The sequence below is a fragment of the Triticum urartu genome, chromosome 3A, assembly GCF_056163025.1.
Source record: "Triticum urartu cultivar PI428250 chromosome 3A, HENAU_Tu73, whole genome shotgun sequence".
NCBI lineage: Eukaryota > Viridiplantae > Streptophyta > Magnoliopsida > Poales > Poaceae > Triticum > Triticum urartu.
This window is the reverse complement of record NC_141875.1, coordinates 501,645,438-501,661,221: the sequence shown is the minus strand read 5'-3', so window position 1 is coordinate 501,661,221 and position 15,784 is coordinate 501,645,438. Positions and strand designations below refer to the sequence as shown.

The window sequence follows — 15,784 nt, the reverse complement described above, 5'->3', positions numbered from 1 at the left end:
CATTACCACCAAGCTGCTTGAGCTTCGTGATGAACTATAATATATCAGGGACATATATGATGATCCTTGAGATATTCGCGATGTTTGACACCGCGAAAGTAGAAATCAAGAAGGAGCATCAATTGTTGATGGTTAGTGAAACCACTAGTTTAAAGAAGGGCAAGGGCAAGAAGGGATACTTCATGACACAGCAATTTAGCTGCTGCTCTAGTGAAGAAACCCAAGGTTGAACCCAAACCCGAGACTAAGTGCTTCTGTAATAAGGGGAACAACCACTGGAGCAGAATTACCCTAGATACTTGGTAGATTAGAAGGCTGGCAAGGTCGATAGAAGTATATTGGATATACATTGTGTTGATGTGTACTTTACTAGTACTCCTAGTAGCACCAAGGTATTAGATACCAGTTCGGTTGCTAAGTGTTAGTAACTCGAAATAAAAGCTACGGAATAAACGGAGACTAGCTAAAGGTGAGCTAACGATATGTGTTGGAAGTGTTTCCAATGTTGATATGATTAAATATCGTACGCTCCCTCTACCATCGAGATTGGTGTTTGCGTTGAGCATAGACATGATTGGATTATGTCTATCACAATACGGTTATTCATTTAAGGAGAATAATGGTTACTCTGTTTATTTGAATAATACCTTCAATGGTCTTGCACCTAAAATGAATGGTTTATTGAATCTCGATCGTAGTGATACACATGTTCATGCCAAAAGATAGTAATGATAGTACCACCTACTTGTGGCACTGCCACGTAAGTCATATCGGTATAAAACGCATGAAGAAGCTCCATGTTGATGGATCTTTGGGCTCACTCGTTTTTTTTGAAAAGTTTGAGACATGTGAACCATGTCTATTGGTATGTATGCATGCAAATGGACCGTTTGAACTCACTTGATTTTGAATCACTTGAGACATGCAAATCATACCACATGGGCAAGATGACTGAAAGCCTCGGTTTCAGTAAAATGGAACTAGAAAGCAACCTGATGGAAGTAATACATTTTGATGTGTGCAATCCAATGAGTGCTGAGGCATGTAGTGGATATCGTTATGTTTTTACTTCACAGATGATTTGAGTAGATGTTGAGTATATTTACTTGATGAATCACGAGTCTGAATTATTGAAAGGTTCAAGTAATTTCAGTGTGAAGTTGGAAGATCGTCGTGATAAGAGGATAAAAATATCTATGATATGATCATAGAGATGAATATCTGAATTACGAGTTTGGCACAGAATTAAGACATTGTGGAAATTGTTTCAAAACTAATACAGCCTGGAACACCATAGTGTGATGGTGTGTCCGAACATCATAACTGCACCCTATTGGATATGATGCATACCATGATGTCTCTTATCGAATTACCACGATAGTTTATGGGTTAGGCATTAAAGACAACCACATTCACTTTAAATAGGGCACCACGTAATTCCGATGAGATGACACCGTATAAACTATGGTTTAGAGAAACCTAAGCTGTCATTTCTTTAAAAGTTTAGGGCTGCGACGCTTATGTGAAAAAGTTTCAGGCTGATAAGCTCGAACCCAAAGCGGATAAATGCATCTTCATAGGACACCCAAAACAGTTGGGTATACCTCCTGTCTCAGATTCGAAAGCAATATGGGATTGTTTCTAGAATCGGGTCCTTTCTCGAGGAAAAGTTTCTCTTGAAAGAATTGAGTGGGAGGATGGTGGAGACTTGATGAGGTTATTGAACCGTCTCTTCAACTAGTGTGTGGCAGGGCACAGGAAGTTGTCCCTGTGGCACCTACACCAATTGAAGTGGAAGCTTATGATAGTGATCATGAAACTTCGGATCAAGTCACTCCCAAACCTCGTGGGATGACAAGGATGCGTACTACTTCAGAGTGGTACGTAATCCTGTCTTGGAAGTCATGTTGCTAGACAACAATGAACCTACGAGCTATGGAGAAGCGATGATGGGCCTGGATTCCGATAAATGGCTTGAGGCCATATAATCCGAGAGAGGATCCATATATGAAAACAAAGTGTAGACTTTGGAAGAACTACTTGATGGTCGTAAGGCTGTTGAGTACAGATGGATTTTAAAAGGAAGACGGACAATGATGGTAAATGTCACCATTAAGAAAGCTCGACTTGTCGTTAAGATGTTTTCCGACAAGTTCAAGGAGTTGACTACGGTGAGATTTTCTCACTCGTAGCGATGCTAAGAGTCTGTTGGAATTATATTAGCAGTCACTGCATTATTTATGAAATCTTGCAGATAGGATGTCAAAACATTGTTTCCTCGACGATTTTCTTGAGTAAAGGTTGTATGTGATACAACCGAAAGGTTTTGTCAATCCTGAAAAGATGCTAATAAGGATGCAAAGCTCCAGCAATCCTTCTGAGGACTGGAGTGAGCATCTCGGAGTTGGAATGTACACTTTGATGAGATGATCAAAGATTTTGGGTTTATACAAAGTTTATGAGAAACTTGTATTTCCAAAGAAGTGAGTGGGAGCACTATAGAATTTCTGATGAGTATATGTTTTAACATATTGTTGATCGGAAATGACGTAGAATTTCTGGAAAGCATATAGGGTTATTTGGAAAGTGTTTTCAATGGAAAACCTGGATTAAGCTACTTGAGCATTGAGCATCAAGATCTATAAGGATAGATCAAAACGCTTAATGGTACTTTCAAATGAGCACATACCTTGACATGATCTTGAAGTTGTTCAAGATGGATCAGTCAAAGAAGGAGTTCTTGCCTGAGTTGTAAGGTATGAAGTTAAGACTTAAAGCTCGACCACGGCAGAATAGAGAGAAAGGACGAAGGTCGTCCCCTATGCTTAAGACATAGGCTCTACAGTATGCTATGCTGTGTGCCGCACCTGAAGTGTGCCTTGCCATGAGTCAGTCAAGGGGTACAAGAGTTATCCAAGAACGGATCACAGGACAGTGGTCAAAGTTATCCTTAGTAACTAGTGGACTAAGGAATTTTCTCGATTATGGAGGTGGTAAAAGAGTTCATCGTAAAGGGTTACGCCGATGCAAACTTTGACACTAATCCAGATTATTCTGAGTAGTAAACTGGATTCGTATAGTAGAACAGTTATTTGGAATAGCTCCAAATAGAACGTGGTAGCTGCATCTAGGAGATGACATAGAGATTTGTGAAGCACACACGGATCTGAAAGGTTCAGACCCGTTGACTAAAACCTCTCTCACAAGCAACATGATCAAACCTAGAACTCATTGAGTGTTAATCACATAGTGATGTGAACTAGACTACTGACTCTAGTAAACTCTTGGGTGTTAGTCACATGGGGATGTGACCTTGAGTGTTAATCACATATCGATGTGAACTAGATTATTGACTCTAGTGCAAGTGGGAGACTGTTGGAAATATGCCCTAGAGGCAATAATAAATTGATTATTATTATATTTCCTTGTTCATGATAATCGTTTATTATCCATGCTATAATTGTATTGATAGGAAACTCAGATACATGTGTGGATACATAGACAACACCATGTCCCTAGTAAGCCTCTAGTTAACTAGCTCGTTGATCAATAGATGGTTACGGTTTCCTAGCCATGGACATTGGATGTCGTTGATAATGGGATCACATCATTAGGAGAATGATGTGATGGACAAGACCCAATCCTAAGCATAGCACTAGATCGTGTAGTTCGTATGCTGAAGCTTTTCTAATGTCAAGTATCATTTCCTTAGACCATGAGATTGTGCAACTCCCGGATACCGTAGGAGTGCTTTGGGTGTACCAAACGTCACAACGTAACTGGGTGACTATAAAGGTGCACTACAGGTATCTCCGAAAGTGTCTGTTGGGTTGGCACGAATCGAGACTGGGATTTGTCACTCCGTGTAAACGGAGAGGTATCTCTGGGCCTACTCGGTAGGACATCATCATAATGTGCACAATGTGATCAAGGAGTTGATCACGGGATGATGTGTTACGGAACGAGTAAAGAGACTTGCCGGTAACGAGATTGAACAAGGTATCGGGATACCGACGATCGAATCTCGGGCAAGTAACATACCGATAGACGAAGGGAATTGTATACGGGATTGATTAAGTCCTTGACATCGTGGTTCATCCGATGAGATCATCGTGGAACATGTGGGAGCCAACATGGGTATCCAGATCCCGCTGTTGGTTATTGACCGGAGAACGTCTCGGTCATGTCTGCATGTCTCCCGAACCCGTAGGGTCTACACACTTAAGGTTCGATGACGCTAGGGTTATAAAGGAAGTTTGTATGTGGTAACCGAATGTTGTTCGGAGTCCCGGATGAGATCCCGGACGTCACGAGGAGTTCCGGAATGGTCCGGAGGTAAAGATTTATATATGGGAAGTCCTGTTTTGGTCACCGGAAGAGTTTCGGGGTTTATCGGTAACGTACCGGGACCACCGGGAGGGTCCCGGGGGTCCACCAAGTGGGGCCACCAGCCCCAGGGGGCCACATGGGCTGTAGGGAGTGTTCCTTGGCCTACATGGGCCAAGGGCACCAGCCCCACTAAGGCCCATGCGCCTAAGAGATGGAGAGGGGGCAAACCCTAATGGGATATGGGCCTTAGGGCCCATATTGGTGCGTCTCCCTCTCCCATCCCCTCTTGGCCGCCCCCCTTGCTCCCCATCTAGGGCTGCCGCCCCCCCTAGGGGTGGGAACCCTAGAGGGGGCGCAGCCCCTCCCCTTCCCTATATATATTGAGGCATTGGGCAGCCCACAATAGGGGATTCGATCTCTCGTTGGTGTAGCCCTGCATCTCTCTCTCCCTCCTCTTATGTGGTGCTTGGCGAAGCCCTGCGGGATTGCCACGCTCCTCCATCACCACCACGCCGTTGTGCTGCTGCTGGATGGAGTCTTCCTCAACCTCTCCCTCTCTCCTTGCTGGATCAAGGCGTGGGAGACGTCACCGGGCTGCACGTGTGTTGAACGCGGAGGTGCCGTGCGTTCGGCACTTGGTCATCGGTGATTTGAATCACGACGAGTACGACTCCATCAACCCCGTTCACTTGAACGCTTCCGCTTAGCGATCTACAAGGGTATGTAGATGCACTCTCCTTCCCCTCGTTGCTAGTCTCTCCATAGATAGATCTTGGTGATACGTAGGAAAATTTTGAATTTATGCTACGTTCCCCAACAGGCGCACCGCCGCGGGTACCGGCGGCGAGGGCGGTGTGGGTGACCCGGGTGCGGGACATCCACATCCTCTGCTCCTCCAACTTCAGGTACGCAATGATCCTCGGGAACGTCGGGTTGGTGATGAGGGGGATGTTGGAGGCGGCATTCTCGAAATCGTCGTTTAGGCCGGTGATGAGGGTGCTAAGGAGGAGCTCATCGGAGACCTTCTCACCAAGATCACGGAGCTCGTCAACAAGCTTCTTGAGGCGCATGCAGTAATCATTAACGGACGTGTTGAGCTGCTGGCACCCAAAGAACTCGCCGCGCAAGAAAACCTTGCATTGAAGCGCGTTGTCGTTGAAGAGGCCGTTGAGCTTGGTCCAAACGGCGTGAGCATCATCATCGGCGGAGACCACCGTGTGGAAGAGATCCTTCGAGATGGTGGTGTAGAACCAACGAATGAGGGTGGCGTCGATGGACATCCACTCCTCATCGTCCTCCATGAAGCGGGAGTCCACGGAGCCACCGATGTGATCCCGGATGTTGTACTCCCGGAACACGAGGGAGAAGTACGTCTTCCATGCATAGTACGTGGAGGTGAGGTGGTCGAGAACGACGGGAACCCGGGCGAGGATGTTGAGGTCGCGGATGATGACGGGATCGGGACCTTTGAACGGGTTGGTGCGGCGGCTACGAGTGGTGTCGGAGGAGCCGGGGAAGGCCATGGGGTTGGCGGCGTCTCGCAGGGAAGCGGCACGGCCGAGGGATGGAGGCGCGGCCGGGTGGCGGCGCGGTAGGGTGGAGGCGGAAGCGGCGGGGGGGGCGCACATGGGGGCGGCGGTCGCGACGGCGTGGGATCGCGGCGGCGACGGCGGCGGCGATGGTAGGTGGCGGCGGCGGCGATGGGGATCGCGGCGGGGGCACACGGGTTAGGGTTAGGATCTTAGGTATGATACCATGTTCGTGACAAGGGTTTTGGCAATGCTTCACGGTGTATTGGTCGGTGCATAGCGCATGTATATATGGAATACAAGATGAGCCACAACCTCAACTATACAAAGACTAGGAAATAAGTCAGGCTATACAATATACATGCACGAACCATATATTCAACCGTTTCCAACCTTTTACGAGCCACGGGACGTGAGGAGCGCTCGTGGCCAAAACCAAGACAAAAAGATGGTAACCATTTCTTCAAAAAAAAGATGGTAACCCGGGTACGCGTGGGCAGAAGGTGGGGCGGGTCCACGGGCGGCCATGAGCCTGAAACGGGCGCGCGCGGTTGACCTCATTTTTATCCGCATGCGCTGCCGGATTTGGCTCCAACACCCGGGGGTGGTTGGCTAGCTTGCAAGAGAGTGGTGTCGGGTTTTGTCTCGGCCGGACGGATCGGACGCGGTTTCTTCTTGGTGCGGTGCGGTGGACAGCGTCCCATTCTGGCATGCATTTTGCGCAAGGGCGTGCATCCTCCTACCACCCCGTAGTCATAGTGTACTGCTGGCCTCGATAAACAACAACAACAAGATTTCCTGCTGCTCCCGTCACAATCACGACGTGACTGTGCAGATTGCGTATGAACATCGGCTACGTTGGTAGTAGCCAGTTGTGTGTGCGTACATCTTTTTTTTTTAGAACAAAAAACAAAAAAGGTATTTGCGTAGAGCACGCAGCGCAGCTGTCCGTCGAATCGGTCGGCGCCTCACTCACTCGCTCACGCAGTCACGCTCTGCTTTTTTCGCGCGCGGGGAGGAGGACGCTGGATGGTCAGAATCTTGGCTCTCGATCGGGAAAGGCCGTGGCCGTCGACCGGGTCGTCGCCTCCACCAACCGGGCGGTCGGTGCGTTCCCTTTTGTCTACCGCAGATGGGCCCTGCCTACCCTACCCGGCACCCTGCCTGCTACCCCACCACCCTAGAGCTAAGGGAGCCCATCATCTCCCTTCTGTTTTCCCTGCATGATCATTCTCGTTTGTTCTACTCGCCGGATGTTTCTTAATTCTTGCCCGGATAGTGGGTGCTATAGCACACTCTTGTGTTATACAAAAAAAAAACACTCTTCTTTTTCTGCTCGGAAGGGTGCTTTGTACCTGCCTGCAGCTTTGCATGCAATGCATGCATGCATGCATCCGTCCATCCATGATTGTGTTGCATATGCGATTGGGTTCACTTAACAAAACACGGGGGAGATGGGCAGGTCCGGCATTCAGTCGGCTCTATTTTATGCCGAGAAGGATCGCGTAAAGCTCGTAGACAGGGCCACAGAATTGAGCTGACAAAGCCTCAGGATACGTACACGGACGTGGAAGATAGTATATTATTCTCATATATACGTACCGTACCAAATATTGGAAACGGCGTTCTCTTGATGGCTCTTTCGGCCACAATGTTTGCAAGTATACTTGCAAAAGACGCATTCCTTTCCGGCGACGTGTTTCTTTTCAGCGGTCGTACAAGTTATGCCACAATACTCTCTCCGTGTTCTTCTCTGCCGTGGTAGCAATGATGCTGTGATAATTTACTCCAGTGCGTTAAAACTTCAATCGGATGGTTATTGAACATTATGCTACTGTGCCTCTCTACTGCACAATGATAGAATCATACAAGTTCTTCGTTTAATACTACTAGATGTGTTTCTCGTGCGAGAGAATTTTCAGAACCTGCATGCAGCCTTGTTATTAAATTCATATTAGTACTGCGCGCTGCGAAACCAAAGTTCAGATCGTAGACTGTCATGCGGGTGGTGGCACACTGCGCCAGGAGACGAACACGGCATGGCGCATGTGATGGTGGTGCACGGGTGGGAAAAGGCTGCGAGCCACGACGTACGTGGACGACTCTGTCGCCTGAAAAATCGGCAGGATTTAACTTCAGACCAGAGCGTCCATCTCAGCCCAAATGCGTGCTGCATGGCCAATATCTTAGCGGTGCGCGTAGATGGATCACGCATTCACGCCATACGCTCTCATGAGGGGCAAGTACGCAGGCTGTTATTTTCTCAAAGAAAAAAGTACGAAGGCTGTGATCCAAAAGGATGACAGCAAGGCCGTACCTCGTGATGAAGTTTATGTTTCCAAGGAAGAAGAAAAAAAATGCTCCATGTGCTTATGATTTCCGACGGCCGCCCTATAGTTCCAGCACAAAGCGTCGTCGTCTTTGACTTTTTTTTAATAAACTTCCGATCTATTCATTTTTAATCATGATAGTATAGCGAATTCTAGAAATAATAAAGATTACATCCAGATCCGTAGACCACCTAGCGACGACTATTAACATTGAAGCAAGCCGATGACGCGCCGCTGTCATCGCCCCTCCCTCGCCGGAGCCGGGCAAACCTTGTTGTAGTAGACAGTCGGGAAGTCGTCGTGCTAAAGCCCCATAGAACCAACACACCAGAACAACAACCGCCGTCGATGAAGATTGTAGATAAGAATGATCCAACCTGAAGACACACGAACAAAGACGAACGACGAACATATCCGAGCAAAACCACCAAAGACAGATCCATCAGAAACACAACTCCACACGCCCACCGACGATGCTAGACGCATCATCGGAACGGGGGCTAGACGGGAGACCTATATTCCATTTTCAGAGAGCCGCCACCGTCTCGTCTTCCTGAATAGAACACAAACCCTAACAACTCTTGAAAAAAATCTAAAAACGGAGCCCTCCCACCGGCAAGGGCCGGGATCCACTCCGTCCCCATGGCATGGAAGGTTATACGAAGTTCGTTTTCTAATTTTTGTCCAATTCAAAGAAGTGTATCCCCTCATTTACCGCAAAAAAGAAAAAAAATGCATCTTTTATAGGACGTGGCTAGCTATCGCCCAAGCGCCTCCCATATAAGGAACGAATTTTCAGCGCTCTCACGAGAACACGCAAAAAAGGAAAGCGTGCGCCCCACGCCTGGTCGCTTCACCTGATCGAGTCAATCACGCTTTCCTGTCATAGGCCCCCCTCCCACACCCCGCACCCCCGCCCACGCAGCTAGTCGCTCCTATCCCCAGCGCCCTCACGCGCCTCACGCGACCCCCTCTTCCCTTTTCCTTGAAGGACAAGCCCACGCAGGGGTCCCCTTCTTCCTCCTTGCTCCTCCTTTCTTCCTCCAAACTAGATATGCCCCATCAATGGCGTCTTGAAGAACAAGCCCACGCAGGAACCCCTCCTTCCTCCCCTTTCTTGCCCCAAAAATCAGATCTGGAGACAAAAAAGGACAGCCTACCTCCCCCCAAAAAGGTAAGCACCACCTCCCCCGGCCCTCTCTTCCTCGCTCTTCGATCAACTCTTTCCTACTCAACCACCCCAAGCCTGCCTGCTTGAGTATCAACTATTTTAGTTCGTTCTTTGATTTGGTGAAAAAAAAGAGCAACTTGTAGACTGCTTTGAGCCAACCCTATATATGGCATGCATCTTGAGCAACTCTAATAAAACAAAAAGCAACACCAATACGAAAATAGGGCAACTCTAGTGCCAAAAATATGCAGGACCATTGCAACACCAAAACCTAATTCTCTATATTGTATGCATTGAAATAACTCTATGCGGATAAAAAAGAGCTATGCAATGTGCAGGACCATTGCACATCTTTGCGCATCATAGTTGTGCAAAAAGCTAGAGTTGCCTCTATGAGGTGTAAGAACAGGGCAACTCTAGTACTAAACACATGCAACTCCCTGTGCATGAAGCATGTGCTACCAAAACATAAAACTCATGTTAGAAGCGGGTAGAAAGTAGTAACTTGCATGTGTTAAAACAAAGCTTTTGCGTATCAGTATGGTTCTCGCTAAGACACAAATGACAAACGCATAAAAGGACACGTAAAAATAGATTCGAATAATCCCACACTAAGGAACTTTGCTACATTGCATATGGTCTCACTAAAAAAAAATAAAAAAGGCATAAACTACACCAAAGGATATGCCTTCTACTCCTCGTATGCTCTCCATCAGATATGCACGTTGTTTCCATAAAGCACAAATGAAAAAACGCATATCATGTAAAACAACCTTTGCTGCTATATATGTGGGTCATAGTGGTAGAAACATAAAGGGTATATGAAAAAAAGAGAAAACAAGAAATTTTTGAGAAAAAAGAACATAGAAATCGCCTTTGTTTAACTTTATAGTTTCCCAAACAAGTGCTTACAGTTGCTCCTTTTATTCTTGAACTAGTTTATTAAAAAAGACGATTCATGTTTTTGTGGTGAGCTGACACACAGTTTGTTGCAGGTTGATTGTTCATGATGATTGATCCGAATGAACCACCGCTTGACGTAGAGTCCATCAACATTTCAGTCGAGTTGGGTGCACCCTTCTTGCATGCAGGGGATGAGCAGGAGCATCACCATTTGGAGGAGGGGGTTGGTGAGTCCCCTGACCACAACGTTGGCTCTAACACTACTCATGTCTCAAACAATCATGTTGATGCTCCCCCACCTATGGTTGCTCATGCTAATACTTTAGTTGATGAGGCACATGAGTTGGAAGACGAAGAAGCTAGGTCACAGCCACAACAACCTTATGTTGGCATGCGCTTCGACACATTAGATGATGCGAGGGAACACTACAATCGCTATGCTTTGATGGTGGGTTTTTCAATCAAGTCGAATATGTCTTACAGGTCAGCCTACACGGGTGTGTTGGAAAAGCAACAATTTTGCTGTAAAAAGTTCCGCAGCCCCGTGGAGAGGGTTGGGGTCTCGGATGTTGTCTCGTCAAGCAAAAACACTACATGCCCGAGCTCACCTGAACAAGATGTTGAAGAGGATGGCGAAGAACACACTTACAAGAAGAAGAGGAAGCGAGAAACTGTAAAGCAAACAAAATGTCGTGCTAAGATGGTGGTGAAGCTTATAGATGGCAGATGGGAGGTTATCACTTTTATTGCATATCACAACCACCCACTGCTTGACAACCCATCACTTTCGAAATACCTCCGTTCTCACCAAGTCATCCCGCCGGAAGAGGGAAAAAATTCCGACTCACCTTAACGACTGCAACTTGACAGCAGGTAGAACAAAAAAATAACTGCCCACACCACCTTCCCCCTTCCTTCTCATTGAATTAAATCTTGTTACTAGAGAAGTGTTACTTATTCTTGTGTCAAGTACTTTGATTTCTTTTTCTATCCTAGTATAAACTGCTTAGGATTCATGGAGGACCGTGATCGAAAGAGCCTGGCAACTTGAATAGTAAACTTGAGGCAACTATGTTCATTTTTGATGCAACTCTGATAATAAAAAAAAGCATGACCCAGCAGAAAAACTTGGTGTTACCTATTCCTACCTCAAGTACTTGGATTTCTTTCCTATCCTAGTATAAGCTGCTTAGGGTTCATGGGCAACCCTGATCAGAAAAAACCTGACAACTTGAACAGTGATCTGAGGCAACTATGTTCATTTTATATGCAACTCTGATAATAATAAAAAAGCATCACCCAATAGAAAAAACTTGGTTGAAAACATACATGGTCTTGTTGTACTTATGCATAAGTGTTGCTTTATGTTCTCTATAAAAACAAGTTGCTCGCTACATTGTGGTTAGTTTGTCCTGAAACACAAGTTTCTGTTTTTTTATTTATGCCAGGAAAGATGATGATGATAATGTCATCATACTACGGCTCGGAGTTAATTGTCCCTTACACAGCTAAAGCCATCCATAACCATTGTTCAAAGCTGAATGCCCCAACTAAGGACATTGACATTGAAGAAACACTAAACTACTTTTGCAAGATGATGGAAAACGACCCAGGATTCTTCTTTAAATGCAAAACGGATGTGAAAGGCAGGACAGAAAACTTGTTTTGGGTGGATGGTGCGGCGCGGAAAGCTTACGCGGAGGCTTATCAGGATTGCATATCATTTGATGCAACTTATCTCACAAACATGTCCAATATGCCGTTTGCCCCCGTCATTGGCATTAACAGGCATGGGCAGTCAATTATGCTTGGATGTGGATTTGTGCAGCAGGAACTAGCCTCAAGTTATGACTGGTTGTTTGATGCTTTCTTGGAGGCAATGGATGGTTTGGCTCCGGACAACATCATCACGGACCAAGATGTTGCTATGGCACAAGCTACAAAGAGGAAGTTCCCGACAACGATTCACCGTGTTGCCGTTGGCATATAATGAAGAAAGCACAAGAGAAGCTTGGTCCTGTGTTGGCTAGGAACCCGGATTTGGTCAAAGACTTCAATGAATGCATTGACTTTAGTTTCACCCTGGCTGAATTTGAAAGGAAATGGGTTGCGCTTCAGTTGAAGTATGAAGGTCTTATGCATGGACACTTTGAGAAACTCTATGAATATCGGGCTACATGGGTGTCGTGTTACTTCAAATTCAGGTTCTTCCCTTTCCTTCAGTCGACGCAATGCAATGAAGGGTTCAATGTTGTCTTGAAGCGCTATGTGAACCCACACAAGTCAATTCTCAACTTCATCAAGCAATACGAGAAGATTCAGGTACACATACTCGCGTGGGAGGGCGGGAAAGACTACCGAACAGAGCATCTAGAAACATAAAAATGGTCGCGTTTCCCCATTGAGAGGCATGCCTACAAGGAATACACTAGGGACATCTATGTGAAATTTAGAACTGAGTTTCAAATGATTGGCCAGTACGATCAGCGCCCCGTTAGAATCAACTTCTATCACCTTGAGCCCAATACAGAAGAAGTTCCAGGGTATGAATCAAGGAAGTACCTAGTCACAGTGAGGCCAGAACCAGCAATCTATGATTGTGAATGTTGCAAGTGGCATAGGGACGACATACTTCGTTGCCATGTCTTGAAAATCTTCACGCACCTTGGCGTTAATGAGATACCTGCACACTACATCAAGCGCCGCTGGACGCAGGATGCGGTGCCAAGTGCGCCAGCGCTAACTAACAAGGGCCCTCCACCGGACTTGCCCGCTGAGTTGGAGAACCAGGTTCAGCAAGTGACTCTGACAATGGATTTTGCAAAGCTAGCCAAGAAGGCAATGACTAGTGATGAGGCAACCGCTGTAGTTAGGAGGCACGTGAAAGCAGTAGATGTCGAGGTCACTAAGCTGAATAAACTAAGGAAGAAGAGGCTAAAGGCAGCCCGAGAAGCGTCTTGGGCTAGGGAAGCATCAAACCCTAATGCCCCAAGTGGTTCAAGCCAACCTCCTGCCCCTGCTCCTATGGATCCACCTCGGTCAGTTACAAAAGGGCGCAGCCGCAGCAGGCGCTTCCAATCATCCCTAGAGCTACACCCCAAGAAAAAGAACAAATGCAACATCTGTGATTCAGTCGATCACACTCCTGCAACATGCCTAGGGAAGCTGCTGTGATGGTTACCACATGAAGAGAATGACCCCTGGGCTTGCAAACTAGTTGAAGCAAAAAAAGTAATAGTGTCCTGGTAGATGAAGCAATTGTGGCTATGTATTCACACATGTATTATGTTTCCGGTTAATACAATTCTAGCATGAATAATAAACATTTATCATGATATAAGGAAATAAATAATAACTTTATTATTGCCTCTAGGGCATATTTCCTTCAACTGCATATGTTTCTGCTGACAGAAGACACAAGATTTCATTCTTTTAAATAGGCGAGGAGCAAACTGAATTGTGATGAAGAGCAAGGGTTGGTTGCGCTTTTCAAGCACTCGTTGATGAAGTACCATTCCTACCTGAGGCAAGCGCACTTCGATGGCAAGTCTCTGAACGAAATTTCTGTAAAGTCTCCGGTGCTACATTTATCCGACAGTGACTGGAATAATCTTGTTACACATTGGTCTCGGCTGCAGCGTAAGGTACTATCTATGATATCACATCACAATTTGAACTACATTTCTGCATTTGCCTTAATGTCTCACTTGTACGAAAACTGTTAGCAGAAGAACATTCGTTCTCAAGGGACCACAGAATCTCGCAACTATACTGCACACTGCATTACTCTTGTAAGTATCTCTTGCCCTGTATGTCCATACTTACTTTCATAGCTGTTTGATTATGTAGCATCACTGCACATGTTAGCCTCGTAATCGTCCATTTGGTGGACATTATAAGATCCGTATGGACTCTTACATAAATTTAGAATCAACCCAATGCTTTTGAAGAGGTTTAGCTCTGCAGTCCTCTTGTAAGGACTGAACGTGGTCTATCACTGTACTTACATTAACAGCTACTCCCTCCGTCCCATAATATAAGAACGTTTTGTACAATACACCAGTGTTCAAAACACTCTTGTATTATGGGAAGAGGGATTGGTTTATTTTGTAGCATTCTGCATCTTATCTCCCTCGCCCACCATTCACTAAAAAAGATCATATCTATATTTAATCTTACCAGCAAGTAGAATACACAGACAATGCTAGTGAGAAGTGTAGCCCATTGCTCTTGTCAGTACATTTTGTCCTGTAACGCTTGTACTTCCAGGGATTGGTAGTTGATTATGTAGCATCAATCTGTATCTTATCTTCATTATCCTCTATCCCTTCCAGTATTATCATATCTATAATTACTCTCTACAAAATGTAGAGTACAGGCAATGCTTAGGAAGAAGATTCTGTGCTGAAATTCTTGAGTTATCCTTCCCTTGACATGGAGAAGGGCATTATAAAGCCGGTGTTAACTGTTAATGTAAGTCAGTCCTTCTAAAGCCTTTATCCTCAACTGTTGTTTAATTTGCTCATACTCCCTATCATTTACTACTGTTTAGTTTGCTGTTTCTACCAAAATGCATGTTTGTAAGAACCGTAAGTTCTAAGTTTTACTTGTAAAACCAAATTCATTATTCATACCATGCACATTACTTAATACTCCTTATATGTATGCTTGTTTTTGTGGATCTATAATCTAGTGTGTGGTGAAGCAGCCCACGTTTGCACCTTGTCATCTCCTGTTTTATCTTACTGATGTGGCTGATGATATGAACAACATGCCATGCACATTATCCAAAATAGATACAATGATTTTCTTTGCCCTTCATCTATGCTTGTTATGTTGACATGGTAATCCAGTAGTGTGGAGAAGATCCCCGTATTATGAACAATGCCAAATTATGCTATTGATATTTTGAACTTACTCTTTATTTTCTAATTTGAAATTGGATAGAATTGACAGAACAGTTATCCTCTTTGTTTATACACGTGCAAAACCTGTCATCTCTCTGCTTTGTTTCAGGGTGATATGCCTGATGGCATGCACAAGTCTGCTGAAGGCTGTGAGACAAACCCAACATATATTGCAGCAAAGAAGGCAAAACATCTTGAAGATAGCGAGACAACCCCAAAGTCTTGTCTTGATGCAGTGTTCAAGTTACTTGAGACTAACAGTCTGGCAAGCTCACAGAATTCGTTGTCTGAATCAGTTCGACTTCTTCAGTCCCAAGTTCTAGCAAAATGGCATTCTGGAACTCAATTTCGACTTGAAATCCTATCTCTAAGAAAGATTGCGGAGAACACCAATGGGAACCTCATCGCTAAACAACTACACCTGGAAGCTATGACCGACATGCTAGGCCGGTCTCACAGCCTTGCTCAGCAGCTTGCGCAGCAGTTCCCCCGCAAGGCTAACCTTTCTTGAACTGTCTTGGAAGTGGTCTCGGTTCAGTATTATTTTGTTACGCTGCAATGGTGCCCAGTTTTTGTAATCTGCTTCTTCGTTGCGCTTTATGATCACTGGTGGCG

The 15,784-nt window shown here is 45.5% G+C and overlaps 1 pseudogene; it reads left to right on the top strand.

Moving 5' to 3' along the window:
• Positions 1-11,859: 11,859 nt before the first annotated feature.
• On the top strand, positions 11,860-13,436 carry LOC147980274 (protein FAR1-RELATED SEQUENCE 5-like; annotated as a pseudogene).
• Positions 13,437-15,784: the final 2,348 nt, after the last annotated feature.